Consider the following 23,785-nt stretch of genomic DNA (forward strand, 5'->3'; position numbering starts at 1 on the left):
AGCTCCTTGTCCTCTTTCTAACAGAGGTCTGGGAAATTTCCTTTTCAACTTTTTGTTGTTGATTTTACAAATGAAAGTGCAGCATGGGATACTGAAGTCCAAAAGAGAGAAGTGAAAAGATAACCAAGACAAGAATTCTAACGCAATGTGCAGAATCCCACCTGCCCACACAGGTGAGAGTGAATGAGGACACGTCTGCACAGAGAGTGGTGGAGATGTCTCTAGGCATGCAGGCGGTGGGGGAGGCCAGCCTCAGCTCTGCACTTAGTAAGACATCCTGCGTAGACAACAGTCCAGGTGACTCTAGACTTAAGGAAACAGGGTAACAAACTTACACTTAAAGGGACTTCATATAGTACTTATATTTAAACAATAAACATTTATAATCAGACTCTTTCAAAAGCTACTTTATAGAAGGAGAAATTAAATTTGAGGCTCTGGAGGATGGCCACAAAGCTCCACCGAGGGAGCAGCAATAGCATGGTTTCCTAAGTCAGAAGCCTTTTTCTGCCCTGAAACACAGCTTTTAACTTGTACTGTTCCCAAAGACCATTTCCCTTCAGTTCCTCATCCCTTGTGCTGCAATGCTTTCCAGCTGCTGCAGCTGCCTAGCAGTCAGTGCCCTTCACTACTCAACTCAGCCTTCCTCACCTCCTCACCCCATTCCCTTTTACAAACACTATTCAACTGAGCCAACTCTATCCAGGATATAAACTATACATCCGTGAAAGATTGTGTAAATACCATTGTCTTTTATTTCTTTATGCATTTTTAGTTTTTTTCTGTGTCTTTATGTGTATGTGTGGTGTACACAGGTCTGTGGCCTTGAAGGCCACAGGCTGATGTTAGCTGTCTTATTCCATCACTATCCACTCTGGTGTTTTCAGATATGGTTTCTCACTAATTGTGGACTCACCATTCAGCTAAGACTTCCTAGCCAGCAAAGCCTGAAATCTGCCTGTCTATACCCCAGCACTAGAGTACAGGCACACCAGTGCTTCACCGGGCTTTCTGCATGTTTGCTAGGGATCCTAACTGAGGTCCTTGCTTTACAACTGGCCCACCTCCTCAGTCCTACGATCATCATTCATTCATTCATTCATTCATTCATTCATTTATTTAGGATTGTGATAAATTCACCATTTTAACCATTTTTAAATGTACAATTTAGGGGCTGGCGAGATGTCTCAGCAGTCAAGAGCACTGACTGTTCTTCCAGAGGACTCAGGTTCTATTCCCAGCACCCACGTGGCAGCTCAAAACTGTAACTCCAGGATCCAACACCCTCACACAGACATACATACAGGCAAAACACCAATAAAATAAAAATAAATAAAAATTTTAAATGTATAATTTAAAGGCATTTTATTATATTCGCAGTGTGGTGCAACCCACATCATGATGTTCCCCAATATTTAGCACCCACAAGGAAACCCCATGCCCATAAAGACATTTTCCAAGCTTCCTATTAAGGAAGCTGTCTCTGCAGGTGTGCCTATTAAGATAACTCTTACAATGATACATGGCCTTCAGTTTCTGGCTTTCTTCATCTAGCACAATTTTTCAAGCTATCAATGTTGGAGTGTGTGTCAGTATTTTATCCCTCTTAGGACTAAATAATACAGTAGTTCCCTCTGGTCCATAGTTTCACTTTCTATGGATTCAATTACTAGCAGACAACCTCCATCTATAATAAATAGATAATTCCAGAAATAAACAACTTACATGTTTTAAGTTGTCTACTATCCTGAGGGATGTGAAGAAATGCCCGATCTTCCCTTAACAGCATGCCCAGGGTAGGAACCACCCCTTCATTCAGTGGATCCACATCGTATACACTACGTCACTGCTAGTTCTACAACTGAAGCATCGAGCTCTTAGTGCACAGCAAAATCTCACAACAAAATTTAGTCTGACTCCAATCATTTTCTTTTCTTAGATAAGCCATTAATGTTTTACAAATCCCCGAGGACTGCCTTATGGCCTAGATTTTATCCCTTATCATTTTTGGAGGGTTAGCAGCCCTGTTGTCATTGGCCTAAGCCACTACAGTAACCTCTGTGTCACCACTCGCTGGTTTTACCATGCCGTTTTGTAGCCGATCGTACGACACTGCAGTAGCCCCAGAGATTCCATTAACAGAGAACTGATATTTGTCCTGTACTTCTCTTGGAATAAAAGCTGAAGCCCATCTAAGGGCATGACTGATAGGGATTCACAACACGCCCCCATGGTTGGGCATGTTTGCGCGTGCCCACGGACCTAGTCACTTCCGCCTAGCCATTTCCAGGTCAAACCGTCTTGCGTAACCAGGACCCCATGGCTTTGCATGGTTGTGACCTACCGCATGCGTGGCATAGCCACATGGGCCTGTGTGCGCAGGCATGGCCCAGCCTTTATAAGCCGGCGCCATGTTCCCAACTCCATCTTTCATTCACTTGTCTTTCCACAGGCCTGTCACGTCTGTCTCTCTTTCCTATCTTAAACTCTTGTTAGTGGATTCTGTCGTGTTTCGTGACATTTCCTCACAGGGTAAGAGCACCACAAATAATAACAATGACTCCTTCTGTTACTTGCCTGACTTCCTGCACTCCCACTCTCTCCCAAGCTCTCAGTCCCTGGGAGCTGCCTCTTCTGTGGTCCTGCACTATCTATGCATCTTCTGCCTTCATTCTCAGCAGCTCACCCTTTCGGCATTAATGGCCAGGGTCGCCTTCTCAGAGTCCTGCCTGCTCATGGCAGTTGAAGTCAGGCCCCACCTCTTACAGCGCTCAACGGCCTCCTAATCCTGCCATGTTCTTTATTCTTTCTAAACAGCCATCATTTAACACAAGAAATACTGTATTTACTTATGTTTGCTGTTTTCTATCATTTTCCTTCCACTGAAAGGTAAAGTATAGTATGGCCATTATAGAAACAAGATAAGAGGATTTTCAAAAACATTTAAAAACAAAATTACCACATTCCTCAGCAAGATTAAAATCCAGCAGGGAAACACCAAAGCTTGCACTCCCTGTCCAGCATCTGGAGTGATGGAACCAGGTGGGCAGCCCCTCCCCTGCAGCTCCATCCCATGCCTGTAGCTTTCCTCAGCAGACAACCCATGGTCCTGACATCTCCAACATCCTGGGGTCTCCACTGAAATGTGGTCTTTATCTTCAAAGCTTCATGCAGTAGACTCCTGGGGTCTTCTTGCAGGAGATTCCATTATGCCGCATATTGCCAGCCCTCAGCATCTCTCAGAAACAATGGTACTGGGACTCCATGACCCTCTCAAAGCTTGTCTCTTCCATGCATGCATAACCAGTACCACATGAGTGACACTGCCAAGTTCTGCTGCCAGTTTAGGACGGAGCCTGGCCACACTGAACCAGAATTGCATCAGCCCTCATGTGCTAACCCTGGGAAGACACTTCCCCTGCGGGTTGTTTTCAAACGAAAACCCTTTCTACAGTATTCTCAGTTGGGCTGTCTCCTTCAAATGAATTTGCATCTTCACAAGATGGATCTTTCATTGAATAGTCCTGCCCTCAAGGCACCTTTCCTATTATTACAGTGCAGCGCTGTTTTTAATGGTACTAATCTCTTTAAAGATTACAACAATTTTCAGATTGCCTGGTCCATTCACTATAGACTGCCCCCACTGTTTTTCTTGCCAAACTGCGGAGTTTTCTTCATTCTGTTCCACCTGTTGCTCTCCCTCATTGTAAATCTAGATTGAGTATTGAGCACAGTGTGAATGCTATCCTATCTTGAAATTTCCTCTGTCAAACAAATCATTCCATTACTTTTCGAGTCAGCCTCACACAGGTTTTTAGAACACAAGCAAAATGAAGTCAGATTCTTTGCCATAGCATAAAAATCAGTCTCACACTCAGCTCCACCTGGGGTCCTCGCTCCTTTCTGAAACCTCAGGAACTGTGTTGCCACTGCCTGCATTTCTCCCTGCAGTCTGGTCTTCCAAGCTCCCACCAAAGTGGCCACCCATCTCTGCCACATCATTTTAGGAATGATGAAAGGAGGGGTGTTTTGTTTTGTTTCCCAGCTTCTAGTTTCAGGGATATAGTCCACTGTAACAGGGAAGGAATGGCGGCAGAACCATGAAGCACTGGTCACAGAATCCATGCCCAAAAGCAGAGAGAAATTAATCTCTGCAGCTAGCTTCCTTGCTCCTTTAGGCTCAGTCTAGGACCCAGCCCTCAGGATGGTGCTGCATACACTGTGGATGGGTCTTCACATCATTTAACCCAGATACAGAGTCTCCCTCACAGCCATGCACTGAAGTTTATCTACTTGTTGATTCCGGATCCTGTCAAAATGAGAATGTTAACCAGCACATATGTAGTGAATTAACGTGGGGGGTAGAAGGGAGTAAGTCACAGTAAATATCTCACTTATTTCTGGAACCTAAAGAATGTTGAACTCAACAAACGATGCTGATTTCCAGACACTCGAAGTTAAAGAGTAATGTAGATTATAGAATACAAAATCTTGGCTAAATGAGAATAAGTTCAAGAAAATGATTCTATAATGTAAGGATTATAATTGATATATACCTGAAATGTATTTACTCATTTCATTGTATATAATTCAAAGCAATATACAGTGTATAAAAATACATGTAACTTTTATTTATTGGTTAAAATGTGAATTCAATTAAGAGGTCCTTGTATTCTTTTGGATTATCAAGTTGTCTCTAGTGCCTGAAAGACAGCACAGAACATCAACTGCCCCCTCTGTAAATACTGCCTGAGAGAAAGGGATTGGGGCTGTGACACTTCAGACTGGCTTTGGACTTGACAGTCCTCACAGTTCCACTGGCCCACGTGGCTCTATTTTCTGTTTGCTCAGTACACTTCTAACTCTTCTTTCCTGTCACTTGTTAGTGATTTCCTGGTACTGTATGAATCTTTCCTACAGTGTCATATAATGCTTCCATCAATCAGTACAGCATTCCAGAGTGTAGTCCATGGATATTAGTTGCTACCCTCCTCTTCTTTCTCAAAAGATAATCTCTCTGACACAGTAGAATTGGGAAACATCTCTACGTTAGGAGCTTCTTTGGCATTTTTTCAAATGTTTTTTTTCATCTCCGACCCCACTACTGCCAAGTAGCTGGCCACCATACAGGAAAAGCCCTGCCTACCCTCCCCCCCTTTAAGTATCTGCCCAATATTTCACAATGAATATCATACATTGTGATGGCTCTGGTGATGCTCACCAAATGATTCTACTCATGTCTGCTCCTTCAACATAGAGCTAGCATATTAAAGGGTGTATTTTATAAAGCATGAGTTTCACGACTGACCAGATTCTTGTTCTTTTAAATATAGAACTGCGGCATTCCTGAAGCTCACACTGATTTGGTTACTGGTTTGGTAATAGTGAAAGTGTTATCTTCACAGACAAATGTGCATGTTGTGTTGCACAGAATGTTCCCCATTTTTGCTACAGTTGCTTAGAACCTAATTAAAGCATGCATTTGTTGACTAAGTATATGCTGATCTACTTCTGAGGCTGAAATTTTTTAGTCCCTCCTGTTGTAGAGTATTACTTTAAGGTGTGTTACTTTTGTTTATGTTGCATTTGTTTAACTCTGGGAAGCTGTGTGACTGGGCTTGGCTTAAATACCGGATAAAGAACTTATTGGCCAATGGCAAGGATAGGCGGGACTATCTGAGAAGAAAAAAAGATCAAGGAACTGCTAGAAAGAGAGAGGAGGAGGACACCAGAGGCCAGCCACCCAGCCACCCAGCCACCCAGCCACCCAGCCAGGCACAGCGTAAGACTGACAGTCAGATTCCAGAAGTAAACATTCAGAGGCAAAAGTTAGACGGGATAATTTAAAGTTAAGAAAAGGTTGCTAGCAATAAGCCAAGCTAAGGCCAGGCATTTATAATTAAGAATAAGCCTCTGTGAGTGATTTATTTGGATGCTGGGTGGCAGGCCCCGCAAAAGAGTTAAAAAACAAAACAAAAAACAAAAAAAAACCCAGCACCTTCCTGTTTGAATTCTGTTCAGTTTTGTTCTCCAATGACTCATCTTAAACTGACTTTTAACTTGTAACCCCCTCCTCCCCAGGCCATTTCCTTCAAGGGTAGATGGAAAGGTGGTATTTTATCACTAATCTTAATTCTTCCAGGGGTTCCAGAGAGATCAATCACCAGGTAACGGTATTTGCCACAAAGTCTGATGCTCTGAGTTAGATTCCTAGACCCACAAGATAGAAGAGAAATCCTGAAAGCTGTCCTCTGACCTCCATGTGCATCCATGTGTACACACACACACAAAATAGACAGATGGACACACAAAGAGAAATACCATAAATAAATACAATAAAAAATTTACCCACTACAAGCTCTTCCAGGAATTCTTACTTTTCAGATTCTGTGAAACTTAGCCACCTTCTCCTCAAATCCATTTGCACAATGTAGTACAAAGCTATTCAAACTGTGACTACTATAACCGCAAGCCTAGAGGACTGCTTAAGAATTCCAGAGTTCCCTGTCAGCCTGGAAAGGCACCAGGCACCCCAAGTGTGCCTAATAACCATTTTGCCCAGGATTTCCCCTATCTCAGCAGCTGGTCTACACTGTGTGATGAGAGAGAGAGAATATGAATGAGCTGGAGGAGCTGGATACTGGGGGAAACAAAGAGCATACTGGACAACATCCTATGGAAAGAGTGGGCACTGTTTAGAAGAGAGCTGGGAATCCTGTCTCTAAGAATTCCTGAAATAGGCCGGGCGTTGGTGGCACAGGCCTTTAATCCCAGCACTAGGGAGGCAGAGGCAGGCGGATCCCCAGGTTCAAGGCCAGCCTGAGTGAGTTCCAGGACAACCAGGGATACACAGAGAAACCCTGTCTCAAAAAACAAAAACAAAAACAAAAAGAATTCCTGAACAGGCAGGGCATGGTGGTGGTTGTGCATGCCTATAATTGCAGCAGGAGGCAGGCAGAGACAGCCAGATCTCTGTGGGTTCCAGGACAGTCAGAGAAATATTGAGAGACTTTGTTCAAAACAAAAAAACCATACAAATTCCTGAAGCCTTAACAGAAGTGTGTGTGGGGTGGGGGGGACTGTTCAGTAGTTTTTGAGCTCAGAGGCAAACACCCAGCAGCATGGTGCTCCTTCTGGTCACCGTCACTAAACACTTAACAAGTTCATGTCTTCAAAGTTATGCTGAAAGTGGAAGACCCTCACAGACACTTAAGTCATAAGAATTAGCATCCCCCGTGACACTCAAAGTCTATTTGCACTGGAGGTAATATACTCAGCTATGCTATGTCAAAATAGTCAATTACCTTTTCTTTGGAGCGTAGGCCAAAAATCCTAATCGATTGACCAGTGAATCTTCATCTGCTGTGATTGTGGGAGTACTTCCTTCTTAATTCTGTTAAAAACAAATTTAAAAATATATAAGGAATGAAATAGTAGACACAAAGCTAATTAGAAATCTATAAATCTTTTTTTTTTTTTTTTTTTTTTTTTTTAAGACAGGGTTTCTCTGTGTGCAGTCCTGGCTGTCCTGTAACTCACTGTAGACCAGGCTAGCCTCGCACTCACAGAGATGCACGTGCTCTGCTTCCTAAGTGGTGGGATTAAAGGTGTGCACAACCATTGCCCAGCAGAAATCTATAATCATATTAGTTGCCACAAGTTCTAGTTTTGAAGTATCAAACTGCTAAAATTCTAGGCACCTTACCAATTCATCAAGAAATGCAATTTGTTTTTATTATGAACTTAATTCACTATATTTACAGTAAACTAGGAAAAAAATGACTATTCAATATGTCTATAGAGACAACCTCTTTGGGCTTAAAAATCACTCTGTGAAATTTCCACTAATGAGTTTCCACTTAATTTTTAACATCACTATATGAAAGTCTGTTCTTATGAAACCTGTCAAATCATAGCTTTAAAATATCAGGAATACACACCAAATATCTGGGATACTTACTCTGCCCTTTACAATTCCACAGCATATAAGAGCAATGCAGCTTTTAAACAAGAAAGAAAAATTCCGGACATTGGTGGCACACGCCTTTAATCCCAGCACTTGGGAAGCAGAACCAGATGGATCTCTGTGAGTTCAAGGTCAGCCTGGTCTACAGAGTGAGTTCCAGGAAAGGCACAAAGCTACACAGAGAAACCCTGTCTCGAAAAACAAAAAAACAAACAAACAAAAAAACAAAAAAACCAAAAAAACAAACAAACAAACAAAAAACACCAAACAAACAAAAGAAAGAAAGAAAGAAAAATTCCATTAATTTGCTTTCCTAAAGGGTTGGGCAATGGTAGTGCACACTTTTAATCCCAGCACTGTGGAAGGAGAGGCAGAACTCTGTGAGTTCTAGGCCAGCCTCATCTACAGAGAGAGTTCTAGGACTGCCAGGGCTACACAGAGAAACCCTGTCTTGGGAAGGCGCAGGCACAAGGAAACTATGCCCTCCATTATCTTCCTGGATATGTATGTATTACAGGAAGAATGGAGGTGGTACTATCTAATTTGGGGGAAGCAGTGAAGTAAGGAATCCAAGGACTGAAGATGAACACACTAAAGTTACAAACTAAGATGGCATTCAACCTATGAGAGCAGACAGACAGAAGGAGCAAATACAGGCAAAGACACAGCTGTGGGACACATACTGTCCAGGATGAACACAAGCAGTCCAGGCACAGCAACGCTCGCCTTTAAGCCCAGCATTCGAGAGGCAGAGGCTCAACTCTCTGAGTTTGAGGCCTGCCTGGACCACATAGTGAGTTTCAGGAAAGCTAGAGCTACACAGTGAGACACAGGCAGGTTGATTTCTCATGGAAAATCCACTATGAACGCACTTTCTCTACCACAGCCTCCACTGGCCACATACAAGGGCAGAGGGGAGAATACTGTTTGTTCAGCTTTTATTTTCACACTTCTCCACGACTTGAGCTGCACTACCCCAGAACGCTAATCACTAAAGTCCTATGTCATACTTTGATCACTTACTCCTAATTATCTTCATAGCTTTTAATCTGTTCTTGAGTTACATTCCTCTCCCTCCCTTTAAGTTCAGTCTCACAAAATGCTACACAGGAAGGTTGAAGGACCTTCCTATCTTTATAGGACAGATGTTTTTCTCCCAGATTTATAAGTCTTTGCCAGTCTTCTATCTTTTAAAACTTTTCTGATACTGTTACTACTCTGTCTTACTTTTAGTAGAAGCTTCTACCTCCTTCAATGTCTGTCTTGAATCAAAATTGCTTTCTTTGCATTGTAAGCATTTTACAGGTATGCAAAAATCTTTACTCACAGTTATCTACAAAGGACCATAACAGCCATGGTCAATGCAGGTGTTAAGTTGGAAGCAGACCGTCTTCTCTCCTCTCTCCTTCAGAACAAACTAGAGTTGGTACATCCACTCTCACTAGGACCTTAAGTCACTAGGCAAAGCCATTTCTCAATTTTCCAGCATGATATTCCAGCTATTTCTAAAGCATCCAAGGAAGTCACCGGCTCTTAGATGTGACAAAATCTTCTCTGAGAGAAGTTTGGCTTTAAAATAATTCACCATTTATTAGTCAGTATCTTTTAAAGTGTTTTACAGGAAACCTATCTTTACAGAAAAATGGTCGTGGTGTTTACTAACATAGCCATTTAAAATAGTAACTTCCTTGCTGAGAAAAGGGTCAGGGGTCTTCAGTGGAAAACATACACACTTGTCTAAGTTCCCTCATCTGGCCCCCAACAACACCCCGTTCAAGGTGCTGATACTATGATCTCATTTACTAGAGAGGAGGCAGACAGACACAGGTCATCATTTGCTTAGGATTGTTTAGTAGAGCAATGGTATAGAGTTAGAACTAGAATCCAGGCCTCAGATGTTGGTTCATTTCCAGTCCAGCACACCAAACTGCCTCAGCATCAACTTAATTTTGTTCTGCAAAAAGAAACAGTGTAGCCAGGTGGTGGTGGCACAGGCCTTTAATCCCAGCACTCAGGAGGCAGAGGCAGGTGGATCTCTGTGAGTTTGAGGCCAGCCTGGTCTTCAAAAGGAGTTCCAGGACACCCAGAGCTAAACAGTGAAACCCTGTCTCAAAATAAAATAAAATAAAATAAAAAGAAACAGTGTAAACAATGGGCTACAAAGATTTTCTTAGGACCAAAACCTTCAAACTTTTATTTACTCAATACCTACTTATGTAGTAAGTGCTTAATTTTTAACAATTATTTTATATAAAGGTTTGTTAGAAGTAGGAGAGAAGAAACTACTAATCATGGTTTTGGTTTTTCTCCCAAATCCTGAGAAACACAGGCTTCACTTTACTACTTCCCGCAGTGCCTCCTCATCTCCAGTGGCCCCTTCTCTAATCAGCACCATCATATTTGATTTACTGGGTTCCAAATTCCTTGTCACAGGCCAAACTAGACACAGGCCTCAACTAAGAAACAACCTACTCTCCTTAAAAGCAGCAACTGGGAAAAATGGGTCTAGTTTAGTTTAGGCTGAGATAGCCCATGTGCTCACTAGTCTACAGGAAAGGGGCCGGTCAGTAAAGAGAGGGCAAAAGAATAAATATGCTGGTCAGAATGAATCTGTCCTGAGAGGCCACTGGCCCAACCAACAGGGACATGGTCTCTGCCTGGGGCAGTAAAGCTCTGGCTTTCCTGTCCACAGCATAGTGCCCAAGTCCTTCAATTCCACAGCTCCCAACACTCCCACCCCAACCATACAAGACTCCTTCTTTAAATAGTTTGGTTTTTGGTAACTACAACAGCAACAACAAAATCTTGCCCAAGAAAGCAACAGATTTTATACTAATAATAAGGCAGATACCACTTGCATGTTACAAAACAAACAGATATGGCAAAATGCCCAAGTCTTCAGAAATACACCCTCATTCACTTTAAACAGAAAGAAGTGCCCATGCTGCTACCTAGGCAGTGTTACATTGACTTTCACAGGGAAAATGGTTTATTTTCTGGGACTACCATGGGTGTGTGTCCTCTTCCAGATGCTGAGAGCGCTGTTGCAGCTTTACCCACAGAGTCTGGATTACTTCTCGTTCTATGATACAGTCCGTCAAAATCACACAACCATTGTCAAAGGAAGAAATAGCAAGCGATACCAAGACAGTGCCGGTTTGAAACATTGACAGCACAAGCTCTCTTCCTGTTTCTTAAAGCTTCTTGACTTCTTAACAAAGCCCCAAGTGTCAACGTGAGACGCGCAAAGCACGGAAGCAGGTGGCAGAGATAGGCTGCACAGATGGCCCCCAGGATGCTCAACCAGGATTCTGACCTGATCCTTTCACAAACTGGAACTGGAAAGAGTGAAACCTTGGAAGCTGCCTCCAATCTCTCTTCCACACAGGAAAGATGGAAAGCCAAGAGGTTTTCTGAGATTGACCTACACATTCAGGCAAAAGTGCTGATGGTGTGCTCTGTCCTACAGAGTGCCTGTCCCTAGCAAAAGCACGGTAATCTGTGGCATACTAGTTGTGCCCCTAATGGCCAGGTTTGTAGTTTCTCTCTACCCTTTGATCCTACAAACACATAGCCCACAGGGTTTATTGTCATTGTTGATGATTTTGTTGTTGTTGTTGTTTGTTTTTTGTATTTTCTATGGTGATTTTTCAGGAAAAAAGTACAGATTTGTTGCTAACATTTAAACACTGGGAAGATTCGCACACAATTTATGTTGGAAAGTCCAAACATCTGGCTATAGAATCCAGCCCTCCTTCAGGGGTTAAGTGACTGACACTGTGCCATGGGCTGCCTCTTGCAATGGGCACACACTTTGCAAAGCACTCACCTGGCTGCCATGCCTATTTCTTTCTTAAGCCTGTTCCCTGTAGGAAGCTATGATCTGTACCTCCAGGGCCTGCAATGCTTTTTCTAAGCATCTTTAAGATTAAGCTCCATGTCAGCTGAGGCACATCCATAAGCAGATACATCCCAATAACTATGGATTAACACAGTGCCCAACTTGCTTCCTTCTGACGTCAGTGGTAATTATTGTCACCCCAACTGGATTATTTCTTGGAAGACCAAAGTTGAAAACTGAGACATACACTTGGCACAACCTAAAGATTCCCCTCTTCAAAGGCCAAGCAGATAGTATGAATTACTGACTGGGCCTTGAGGGCTCCACTGGCCACTAGGTGTAGAGACAGTCTCATTAGAGTGCCAAGGCCAGCTCTAAGGAAGGATGCCGGCAGCTCTGGTCTAGCCCCAGGTACATTTCAGTTCCTATAGTCTGTTCTATGGCCGTCTCCACCCCCAGTTTGACTCATTTTGTTTGGACTTTAGGCCTTTTGAGACCGGCAGGATCATACACTACAGCCCAGACAAGGCTAGAATGACTTAGAGATCTTCCTGCCTCGTCCTCACCAGTACTGGCATTACAGGCATTGTGACCACTTGTTTTTAAAGGAGTCTCATTTTCTGACAGCTTCCAAACAGCTACACGAAACTCAAGTTGCTCTCCATTTTCCAATGGATCTTCACACATGCACACAGCTCCTGGGCTTGCACACATATTTGCACTTTACAGGTGATGAATATCTGATGTATTTATAACTTGGAAGATTTAATAATTAATTATTTAATACCTTAGTATACATGTTATACTGATAGTTTTCACTTGTGAAATGAGGTTTTTTTTTCTTAAATGTGTAATTTATTTTATTGGTAAACATGTAATAAGTTAAATTTTTCTTAAATGGATAATTTCTCTTATATTGATAAAAAGCTAAAAGGAAAAGAAATGAGTTATTACAACTGAATGTTCCCTATCATTCACTCATGCCTCATAAATATATACATTATTTAATATACACAACTTTAAAATTTCCATCTGTACATGGATATACACATATAGCTGTATATACATATATGTACATATATACACACATGCAGTTACACAAACTTAGGAGGCAACAGGTCTTCTAAGTATCTGTCCAAGAAAATTGGCTTATTTACTATTAAAAAATATGTTATGTATGCTGTTTATTTTTGATCTGTCACTTAGTGAATGTCATTAATGTAATTTTCCACATAATCATAGTATGAATGTACATAAACATTTCACAGTGACCGGTATATAGTTGATGGTCGGTTCCTTTCCCCATCCAACACAGCTCTTCAAATACAGACATCATGCTGCCTGGGGCAAACAACAGGGCACAGGATGACCCATTACAAAGGCAGTTTCCTGTCTTGAAAGAAAGCTGTCTGAAATGTCAGAAGCCAGAGCTTTTCCCATTCATAAGAATCGTAGCTGACCGCCTTTTGGATCATGAATTCTGGACAAGATGAATCAGTACTCAGCCTCTCCTTTACTGCCAATGAGCTGCAGACAGGCTGGCTCTAGACCTGCCATCTACTTGTACAGATCTGATGTCAGTTTGGCCAGATGGTCTTATCATTTGTAGCCAAACATTAATGTGCCCTCCTACAGATCATAGAATACTTCCTATATTTTGTAAGACAACAGAGAGACATCTGAGGGAGATTTGTTCCTTCTGAGGTTGTTTGAACACAGACTCCACCTAATCATGGGATTCCATGTCTTATTCACAAGCACATTCAAAGAATTTTACATACATGATTTCACAGTGACACTCACACTAATTACACAGAGCAATTCTATGACACAAGAGTTACATTAAGCAATTAATGCCACTATTTTTATCACCATTCATTTAAGTATCATTATATAAAAAAAAATTATCTCCTTTGAAGATTGTCCAAGATGAAATGAAACATAATGGTCAAATTTATCTCTATGTATTATATACATATTAAACTATATGTATAATTAAATATTCTCTTGGACTTTTAATTCCTGCTCAGTCAATCCTAACACACGCTTGTGAGCAGGGCAAACCTTCCCTAGAGTCCCTTTCCCCTTAACTTTAGGTATCATCTCTAACAGCAAGCCAAAAGTTAATGCTATGGTTGGCAATGGGCCCATATTTGACTTTATATGATGGTCAAATGTAGCACCGCAGAGTTTGGAGTACTCTAGCTAGGGAAAAAAAAAAAATCAAACGCTAGATTACAACTTTAAAAATTTTCCTTTTTAAAAGTTAATCATAAATGATCTTTAAAAAATTAAATTCTTCTTAAATGTTGAAAGAAAAGCCAATTTTAAACAATGTTATGCAACATTATCAAAACAACAAAATGACAAAGTTGGAAATTAGCTTTGTGTCAGGCAGGCGTTGGGGGCATGGGTAATGAATGGGTGCAGGCAGGGCAATATCTGCATCTAGACTGTCAAAGTGACTACTTGAAAATACTCAAGGGATAAAATCACAAAACTGCATAGAGGGAGACCACTGTCAATTTCTAGGTTTTGGTACTGTGTTACACACAGGTAATACCCAAGTCTATTTAAAAATTGTGTTATCTGACTTCCTGAACCTAAATGGGCTGATTATCTTGATAGAGATAAGAAAAAAGTAGAAACAGAACACAAGCCTGGTTCTGGCTGTCAGATTTACTGTTAGTGACAATGTCGGTAATCCAGAACTCTTTGGCAGCCAATATGGATGTCTCACAAAGGAGCTAGCAATGCACTGTGTAAAAAATAATAAAAAGTTTAAAGATTTTTTTTTTATTTTAAACTATATAAGATCTTCCCATTAAAAACAGAGAGCCATGAATAGCATACTTTAAATATGAGTTTAAAATAAGAACATATCTGTGGTTTCTGTGTGCCACTAATCCTATGATTATATGTCATTTTCAAGATATATTATTACTTACATGATTACCATATAATGATTTTTGTGTAGACATGAGGATAGCTTCAATAATTCAAACCTGACTAAATTAATAAAAATTTTCTACAATGTGACAATAAAAATTGAGACAAAGATTATTGCAGAAGCTGTTTGATGCCATTTAAACAAATTTGGGGTAAATTTGTTGGAATTTATAACTGACAGGAACCACAACGCTCTATGACGACGACACGAATATAACCTCTGGTTCGCGCCTCTCATCCCTAGCCAAGCTCAATCCCTGTTCCTGAAGACTCTGAGTAGACAGCAGGGTTAGCAACACTTCCTACGTACCTTCCTGCTCGCTCCTCTCTACTGTGATGCAACATGACCTACATTCCCAGTGTCCATTGAGACTCCGTGGGAGGAAGAAAAAGAGAGTTCATTTCTCTCATCCTCTGATTAACTAGGACAGCAAATGCCACTCAAGGGACTGCTACTGGGCAGAAGCGAAGGGGAAAGTCATGCCCGTAGGAAATTCCACAGGAGGACATTTGGGAATGCTGTATTCTTGGGTTCTGCAAACTCACTGTCACGGCTTCATAAGACAACAGCCAAGGAAGAACTGCCCTGCCCCACTTTCCATGAGAATCAGCCTAGAACCCAAAGTGATTTTATTTACTTCAGGCTCTCAGCGAGATGAAATTAAACTTGAATTATCAACTCTTACCCTGGACATAAATTTCTTTAAACTTAATTTTAGAACTTTAAATTTACAAAAAAAAAAAAAAAAAAAAAAAAAGTTGCAAAGATTCTATAGCATGTTCTTGTAAACCCCATATCCAATTTCTCCTGGTAATTTCTCTTCTAACTTTTTTTACATTTATTTCTCTCTTTATTGGGGAAGAGGCCAGCATCAGGACCACATCCAGCGACTAGAGGACATTTTGAGGCAGGTGGTGTTCTTCTGCCATGCTGTTCCCCAATATTAAACTCAGGCCTCCAGGCTCCATGGCATTGAGCCATCTCACTGTCCACTCCTCTAAGTTCTTATATAAATATGGTACATTTGTCATAGCTAATGATGTAATACCAACAGGCTAAATTTTATTTATTTATTTTCTTTCAGCTTTTTAAGGCCTGTGTGACAAATATTACCATGTGATCACGTTCATGTACATGAGCTATGATTAAAATTCAACTAAGAAACGTAGCCATCACCTCCCCTGTTCGCCACTTCTTGGTAATGTCACATACACGTTATTAATTGCAGTCACTGTGCCTTTCAATCACAGCTCCTCAGTACGTAATGTGTCCATTAGAGTAGAAACTTGTGAGAACAGAACTCTTGAAATGCTTGGACCAACATTTCCCCATTCCCTCTCCATCACTTTCAGAACCTGACAACTGTCATGTTACAGTTTCTGTGTGCCCAGTTTTCTTAGATTCGACATTAAATAAAATTAGATAATACTAGTCTTTCTGTGCCTGAATTATTTCACTATTATACTATTCTCTAGGTTTATCCATATTGTTGGAAGGGGAAGAAGTCCCTTTAAAGGTAGACTAGTATTCCATTGTATACACATACCAAACATTCTCTTAACCATTCATCCACTGATGGATATTTAGGCTAATTCCCTAACTTACCTCTTCTGAGTAATGTTTCAGTGAACATGAGAGTGCAGATGATTCCATGCTGTTCTTTGTTGTTGTTGTTTCTTTGGCTATATACTCAGTAGTAAGATTACCAGACTGTGTAGTAGTACTATTTTTAGTTGGAGGATTCCATGCTGTTTTCCACTCATGGCTGCACTAACTTCACATCCCTGGTGAGAGTGTGAAAAAGTGCCTTTCCCCATCCTAGTCAACAGTTGTTACTTCTGCTCTTTCTGTTAACAGCCATCTCACAGATGTGTAAGAATAACTTATGCAGTTTGAATTTGCATTTGACTAGCAACAGTGGGTACTTTTCACCTCTTCAGCATTTGTATGTCTTTTTTTTTGAGAATGTACATCCAGCCTCTTTCCTATTTTTAAAATTGGACTATTTTGTTCTCTTCCAACTGAACTGAGTTCCTTATAAACTTCGGCTATCAGTCCCTTTTCAAATGCATGGTTTATTTTTCTTCTCTTCCTTGGATTGTCTCTTCACTATCAATTGTGTCTTTTGTGGTACAAAAAATATTTTACTTTGATGCAAGCTCATCTGTTTATTTTTTGCTTTTATTACAAGGCACTTTTGAAGTCAGAGTTTAAGAAATCTCTGCTTAGGATAATATCAAAATTGTCTTCCCTCCATTTCCATCCTGAGCTCCTTGAAAGGAAGTCACTATATAAGCTCACACTTAAGGGACAGGTAGTTATAGTTTTCCCTCCTCAAGGGGAGATTTGCATAAATCATTTGAAATTCTTGCAATCCTTTCATATGAAAGATTTTCCCAGTGTGCTCTTTCTCATATGTGGATGCTAGCTTTAGATTTTTAGATGTGTGTGTTAAATTTGGGATATCTATACAGTTTGGGAAGCCAGAAAGGGCCCATGAGAAAAGGGGGGAGGGTCGGAGGGGTGAGGCGATATGAAGGTAGTGGGGAGGAATGTTAGTGGTTAAAGGTTTAAAAGCAGATGTGGGGGTGACAGGAACAGGGAAACCCACTCCTTCGTAAGCTATTTAAAAACTTTAAGTTTAAAGGAGCTAGAACACAGGCACCCTTTACAGGTGGACAGTGATTTCCCCAGAAGACAGGGTTATTAAATGGAAATCTCAGTTTTAGGAGTGGGACACCTCCCTCTAGTCATGAGTCAGGGAACCCCCAAATCAACACAAGCTACTGCCATGGCTCTTGGTTGCCCACCAGAACTAGACGGTAAAGAAGGACACCGTACATTTTACTGGCAGGACATAAAGAAATCCAACTGAAACTGACTTGAAGAGATCCCTACGGCTGGCCAGCTCTCACAGTGCTGAAACACGCTATGCAGGCTGCTGGGGAGAAACCATCACTGGTATTTCCCAGACATAAACCCAGCACGGACAACCTCCCAGGCAAGACGTGCCCTTGGTGCAACAGGGACTGTAGAGGTAGCTGGCCACTTCTGGATTGGAGTTAAGGCCTCCTCATATGAGAGAATTCATGCATCACTGTACGCCTGGTCAAAAGCCCATGGTTAGAGAGAGGCCATGGGCCCTCGGGGGTACCTGCTACTTTTGTCTTTTTCAATGAATATGTAATCAAACTGCCTTCTAAAAGTTTATGTTTATACATTGTGGTAGTTTGAATGTAACTGGCCTCTGTAAGTTCATAGGGAGTAGTATTGTTAGGAGATGCAGCCTTGCTAAGAAGGTGTGGTCTTGTTGGAGGAAGTGTGTCATTGTGGGGGTGGGCTTTGAGGTCTCTAATGCTCAGTCTAGGAGGACAGTTCACTTCCTGTTGCCTGTGGATCAAGATTTAGGACTCTCAGCTCTTTCTCCAGTATCATGTCTGCCTGCACACCACTATATCCTGCCATGAAGATAATGGACTAAACCTCTGAAATTGTAAGCCCCCCTTCCCACTTAAATGTTTTCCTTTATAAGAGTTACTGTTGTCATGGTGTCTCTTCACAGCAATAGGAACCCTAAGTCACACACACATAGCTTAGTGTTGTCCTCAGCAATGGCCAGAGACGCTTCTGCAATGGTCAGCAACTAATGCAGGAAGACACGACCAGTCACAGTGCAGGGAATAAGTAACTACTGAGAACTCAGCCCTAAGTGGACATCCATCTCAGTCCTTCCACCCCAGGCTCAAGGAACAGTGAGGGAGTTGAAAGAATAAAAGAGGCAGAGGATGGAGCAAAACTGTGACATACTGTCCCTGTCACCATGAATTCACAACAGTTATGGTTCCCTGTAACCAGCCAACAGTCAGCATTCCAGTGGACAGCACGAATGAGACTTGCTGAGCTCCCGATACAAAAACAGAAGAAGGTATAAAGGGGGAAAGAAGACCCACTGGGATTGACTGAAGCCAGTGAAGGTGGATATTAAAACAGCACTGTTTTACATACATGAAATGGTCAAATGACTAACAAAATATATTCCATCTTTCTTATCTATCTATCTATCTATCTATCTATCTATCTGAGACAGGATTTCTCCATGTGCTGTCCTGGAACTCATTCTGGAACTCATTCTGTAGTTGAGGCTGGCCTCAAACTCAGAGATCTGCCTATCTCTGCCTCCCAAATGCTGGGATTAAAGGTGTGTGCCATTACCACTCAGTAAAATACTCTGTTTTTAAAACTAGAGAGAGAGAGATTTGTCAATTCTTTCCCATTTCTTTATCAATATACTTTTTTCTATCAATATGGACTTGTGGGTATTTGTGTTACTTTATAAAAATTTCTATTACATATATTACATATATTGGTCTACTTTATATGTACAGTATATGTTTATTTGTATTTGTTTTACATTTTAAGTTATAATAAAATAGTATGTTTTTTACTTGCTCAACTGGCTCCAGATTAATGTGGCTCAGGGATAGAACACTTGCACAACATGAACTAGAATTCAACTCTCTAGCACCACAAAATAAACAAACTAGCCAACTAGCTTTATCCACTGAGCTCTTTCAGTTGGTCCTATGTCCTTCTCACACGACCCATGAGTGACTGTGGAGACAGTGGGGTACACATGTGCATAGTCAGCACTCTTTATTTCTGGCACTAAAAGAATCAGTCATGTCTAGTATATTTCATTGGAAAGTGGTGTTAGAAATCAACATCTGCATTCCAGCATGCTGCCTCAGCAGGCTAAGGGACTTGTTGCCAAGCCTAAAGATCTGAGTTCAATCACAGGACCCACAGGTAAAAAGAGCCAACCCCCATAAATTTCCCTCCCACTACCATATACATATCAACATGCACACACGTACACATACACACACACACACACAAATAAATGTAATTTACCATTATAAAAAAGAAATTGATATTTAAGCGTTAAGTTTAACAGACCTTAAATGTTTCTTTCTTTCTTTTTTTTTTTTTTTTCTTTTTTTTTTTTGGTTTTTCAAGACAGGGTCTCTCTGTAGCTTTGGAGTCTGTCCTGGACTAGCTCTGTAGCCCAGGCTGGCCTCGAACTCACAGAGATCCACCTGCCTCTGCCTCCTGAGTGCTGGGATTACAGGCGGGCACCACCACCACCCGGCTCAGACCTTAAATGTTTCTATGTGAGTCACCTACCACCAGAGGAGTAAAACTTACACACACTACTTCACCAATTGCCTTCTGAGCATCTGTGCTTTGGAGCATACCACAAGTGGATGCTGGGAACCAGACTATCAGATTTCAAATGACTGGAAAGGCAACAATTAAACTCTTCCAGAGTTGTTTGTCTTTCTATGCTCCTGTCGTTAGGAGAAGTCTCTCATGAAACGCTACCTGTTTGCTGTCCGGAGCTAGCAGGAGTCCTTCTTCTTATTACTATTCAGTGATAATTCCTCTGTGGAACATGCAATGACTCGAGCTAAAGAAAAACACAAATATCACCCGGATATAGCTAGAAATACATGGGCAGTTTCCTACTGAGGTTTGTACATTTTAATGTCACTGGCTTTTCTTTATTGAAAATAAACTAATCAAACAAACCCAAAGTCCGAGTCTGAAGCTTTTTAGATGGGGGCTGGTGTGGGATAACTAGATTGCTGGAGATGAGCAGGTTGCCCAGATCAGCATTTTCTCAGGCAGCACACACGGGGCAACTCCTTACCTCAGATTGCAGCCGTTTATGGTAAATAGCCTATGCCACAATTTATAATTTCTAAATAGAAAACGGGCTGGGGCCAGCCTTAACACTTTTCTCTGCCTTTTCTTACCTAACTGGAATACAATTAATGTTCAACAAACATTTACTGAGCTTCTGCTATATATTGACACACTAGACCTCATACCGCCAATTACTCTAATAGCTAGAAAACAGCTAATCCCCATTCTCTCTCCCAGCAGAGCTGCTGAGTGAGTAAGTCAATCCTTTAACAAAGCTGTTTACACAAAATGCTTCTGAGAAGCATATAGATTTATGACAGGTCTACAGCGGCCTGATAACATCTTAGGGAAGTTCATGACTTTTCAGGTAGGATGTGTGAAAGAAGTCCTCCCATACAATATTAGAGGATCTTCATGCTGTCCATTTCATACTTAGGTAATGCTAATATTGCCCCTCTAAGGCCTCTCTGACTTTTTTGCATGGTCAATTTTACTATCTTTGTATATCCTAAAACATTACCTTTAAAACAATGTCATTTCCTATGCCTCGTCAAGTTGTCTGTTAGACAGTGTGAATTAATTTAAGAAGTGTGAGCCAGAACGGACAGCAGCAGCGAACACCGCCTGAAAGCTGACCCTGCAAGAGGCATTCTCTGTGTTGCAGAAGCTGAAAGGCAAATAGTGTCAGGTGAAAAGCTAGAGAGATGCAGCCAGTGCAAGGCTGCTGACCATCAGGTCAGGCAAACTACTTTCACAGAAAAACAGTAAGAGCAGAATTACCACAATCAGCCTAACGTAACTGATGACTGACCTCCAATGCTGAGCCCTTTCCACTGTGTGCCAAAGTAGACGGAAGCAAATGTGTCCTTCTAGACACAAAAGCCACAAGGACTCAAGTACCCGGGAAATGTTTTCAGTAGCCAGGTGGTGGTGGTGCACGCCTGTAATCCCAGCACTGGGGAGGCAGAGGCAGGCGGATCTCTGTGAGTTCGAGGCCAGCCTGGGCTACAGAGCGAGTTCCAGGAAAGGCGCAAAGTGACACAGAGAAACCCTGTCTCGAAAAACAAAAACAAAAACAAACCCAAACAAACAAACAAACAAACAAACAAACAAAAAAGACTTTCTACTTTAGATCTTACTCCTGAGACAATTATAAAAAGGCATAACTAAGAATAATCAGGTTTTGGAATTAGCTATGTGACTTCAAGCCATTGCAGTGTCTGGCCGCAGCTAAGCAGTCAGTTAGTGGCAGCCGCTCTGGTCAGTACCCGCATTCTGCAGAGTACAGACTGAGACCCCTTAAGTTAAACATGAACCCAGCAGGGACTGTGAGTGTGAGGGTCACCTCTCCTTTGCAGTTCTCCACTATGCAAAAGGTTGGCACTGAAGAGACAGAGGACAAACAGAGAGACATGAACCCTGCTCTTCTGCTGGTTACCCTCTAGTACACTGGTTCTCAACCTGTGGGTCATGACCCCTTTGGGGGTGGACCAACCCTTTCACAGGAGTTGCCTAAGACCATCAGAAAACACAGATACTTACATTACAATTCATAACAGTAGTGAAATTACAGTCATGAAGTAGCAACAAAAATTTATGGTTGGAGCTCATCACAATATGAGGAACTGTATTAAGGGTCACAGCATTAGGAAGGTTGAGAACACTGCTCTAGAAAAAGACAGTCGTGGAACCTTTACTTACATTGAAAGGGGCTTCAAAGGAGACAGGCAGGGTGCCTGAAGACACCTGAGTTTTAGATAAGTAATAAGATCATTAGCTTTTGTTAGGAAGGCTTGTATGAAGAGATGGCATTTCATGTGGGACCACAAAGCAGAAGCTTTGTTAGAGATTCGGGGCAACAAGCACATGAGGCAAAAGAACCCTCAAGAGAAAAGCCTTAGCATGACATGCAATGAAGCAGAAAGACACAAGCAGGGGCCAGGGAACATCAACCTATGAGGAAGACCCTGGATGCCTTCCATCTCCAGTACAATGGGAGGACGCCAAAAGACTGGCTGCCCATAGTGGAAAAGGACCTCGGATACCTGCTGTAGGCTATTCAATGCTAGCTTATCACTTCTATCCTGCAGCACAGCAACTCAGGACTTCTGGGAAATACTTGTGAGCTGTCTTAGGGAAGACAAGACTGAAACAGTTTTCCTTCTTTCTAACCCCAGCTGACGCTTCATTCAAGTACCCAGCTCTCTCACAGCCGGGCAAGGACCTCACTATTTGCTTTCAATTTCTGGAGAACAGAAAATGGAAAAATACCTTCCCATCTCTCAGAGTCCAATGTTCATCAAAATTTTAGATTAAAACACTTTTTTGATAAGCTAAGAATATTTTCTTATATTTCTAGACAAACAGAGTAAAATAACATCTTCTTGCAAATGTGTTCCACTTCAAATCCATATGAAACGATTCTTTTTTTTTTTTTTTTTTTGGTTTTTCGAGACAGGGTTTCTCTGTGTAGTTTTTCGCCTTTCCTGGAACTCACTTGGTAGCCCAGGCTGGCCTTGAACTCACAGAGATCCACCTGCCTCTGCCTCCCGAGTGCTGGGATTACAGGCATGCACCACCACCGCCCAGTGGATATGAAATGATTTTTAAGTCCCACTTTTACATTTTAACCTTAACAATAGCAAAACAACTTCACTGTGTCATGAAAATTCTGTACTTCGTATTTTAACATAAATCACTTGTACAGTGACTATGATTCTCTTTTATTTAGTTATTTATTGGAGGCAGCATTTCACTATGTTGCAGCTCTGACTGGCTTGAAACTCACTACCTACACCAGGTTGGCCTTGAGCTCACAGAGATGCCTCGCCTTTGTCTCCAGGCATGCACCAATTTTAGCAAACATAAATATTTGAAAAATTTTAGTTTAACTCTAGCAAGAATAAAATGTATCCCCAAAATATCTTTCAGTGGTTTTCCAATTCTCCTAAGAATTTTTCAGATTTGTTTGTTGACTAATTATGCTGGTAAGGTGAAGGCACTTGCTGCTAAGTCTGACCACATGAATTCAATCCCCAGATCCCACAAGTTGGAGGGAGAACCAACTCCCAAAAGTTGTTCTCTGACCTCTCTATGTATACTGTGGCACGACATACACACACTCTAAATAAATAAGTAAGTAAGCAAGCAAATAAATAAATAAATAAGTAAGTAAATAAATAAATAAATAAGTAGAATTAAAATGTAATACTTTAAAAGCAGTTTGGACTAATTATATTCAAAAATGGAATTGAGTTATAATCAATAGGTCACATACTCTACGTTTATTTGCATTTTTCCTGAAGGAAGCTAACGAGGTAAA

The 23,785-nt window shown here is 41.3% G+C and overlaps 1 protein-coding gene across 7 annotated transcripts in view; it reads right to left on the reverse strand.

Moving 5' to 3' along the window:
• Window positions 1–23,785, reverse strand: part of Atxn7 (ataxin 7) — a 144,581-nt gene that overhangs the window by 104,075 nt on the left and 16,721 nt on the right. For 4 of the 7 annotated variants that reach the window (XM_036199931.1, XM_036199924.1, XM_036199933.1 and 1 more), the window contains exon 2: window positions 7,305–7,393. The exons of 1 other annotated variant lie outside the window; for it this stretch is intronic. The gene's annotated coding sequence lies outside the window, so the exon portion shown is untranslated. Of the gene's footprint in view, window positions 1–7,304; window positions 7,394–7,960; window positions 8,015–20,139; window positions 20,225–23,785 lie in introns of those variants that run through there. 2 more of the 7 variants (XM_036199925.1, XM_036199926.1) reach the window with 2 other exon arrangements.

The sequence above is a fragment of the Onychomys torridus genome, chromosome 9, assembly GCF_903995425.1.
Source record: "Onychomys torridus chromosome 9, mOncTor1.1, whole genome shotgun sequence".
NCBI classification, from domain to species: Eukaryota; Metazoa; Chordata; class Mammalia; order Rodentia; family Cricetidae; genus Onychomys; species Onychomys torridus.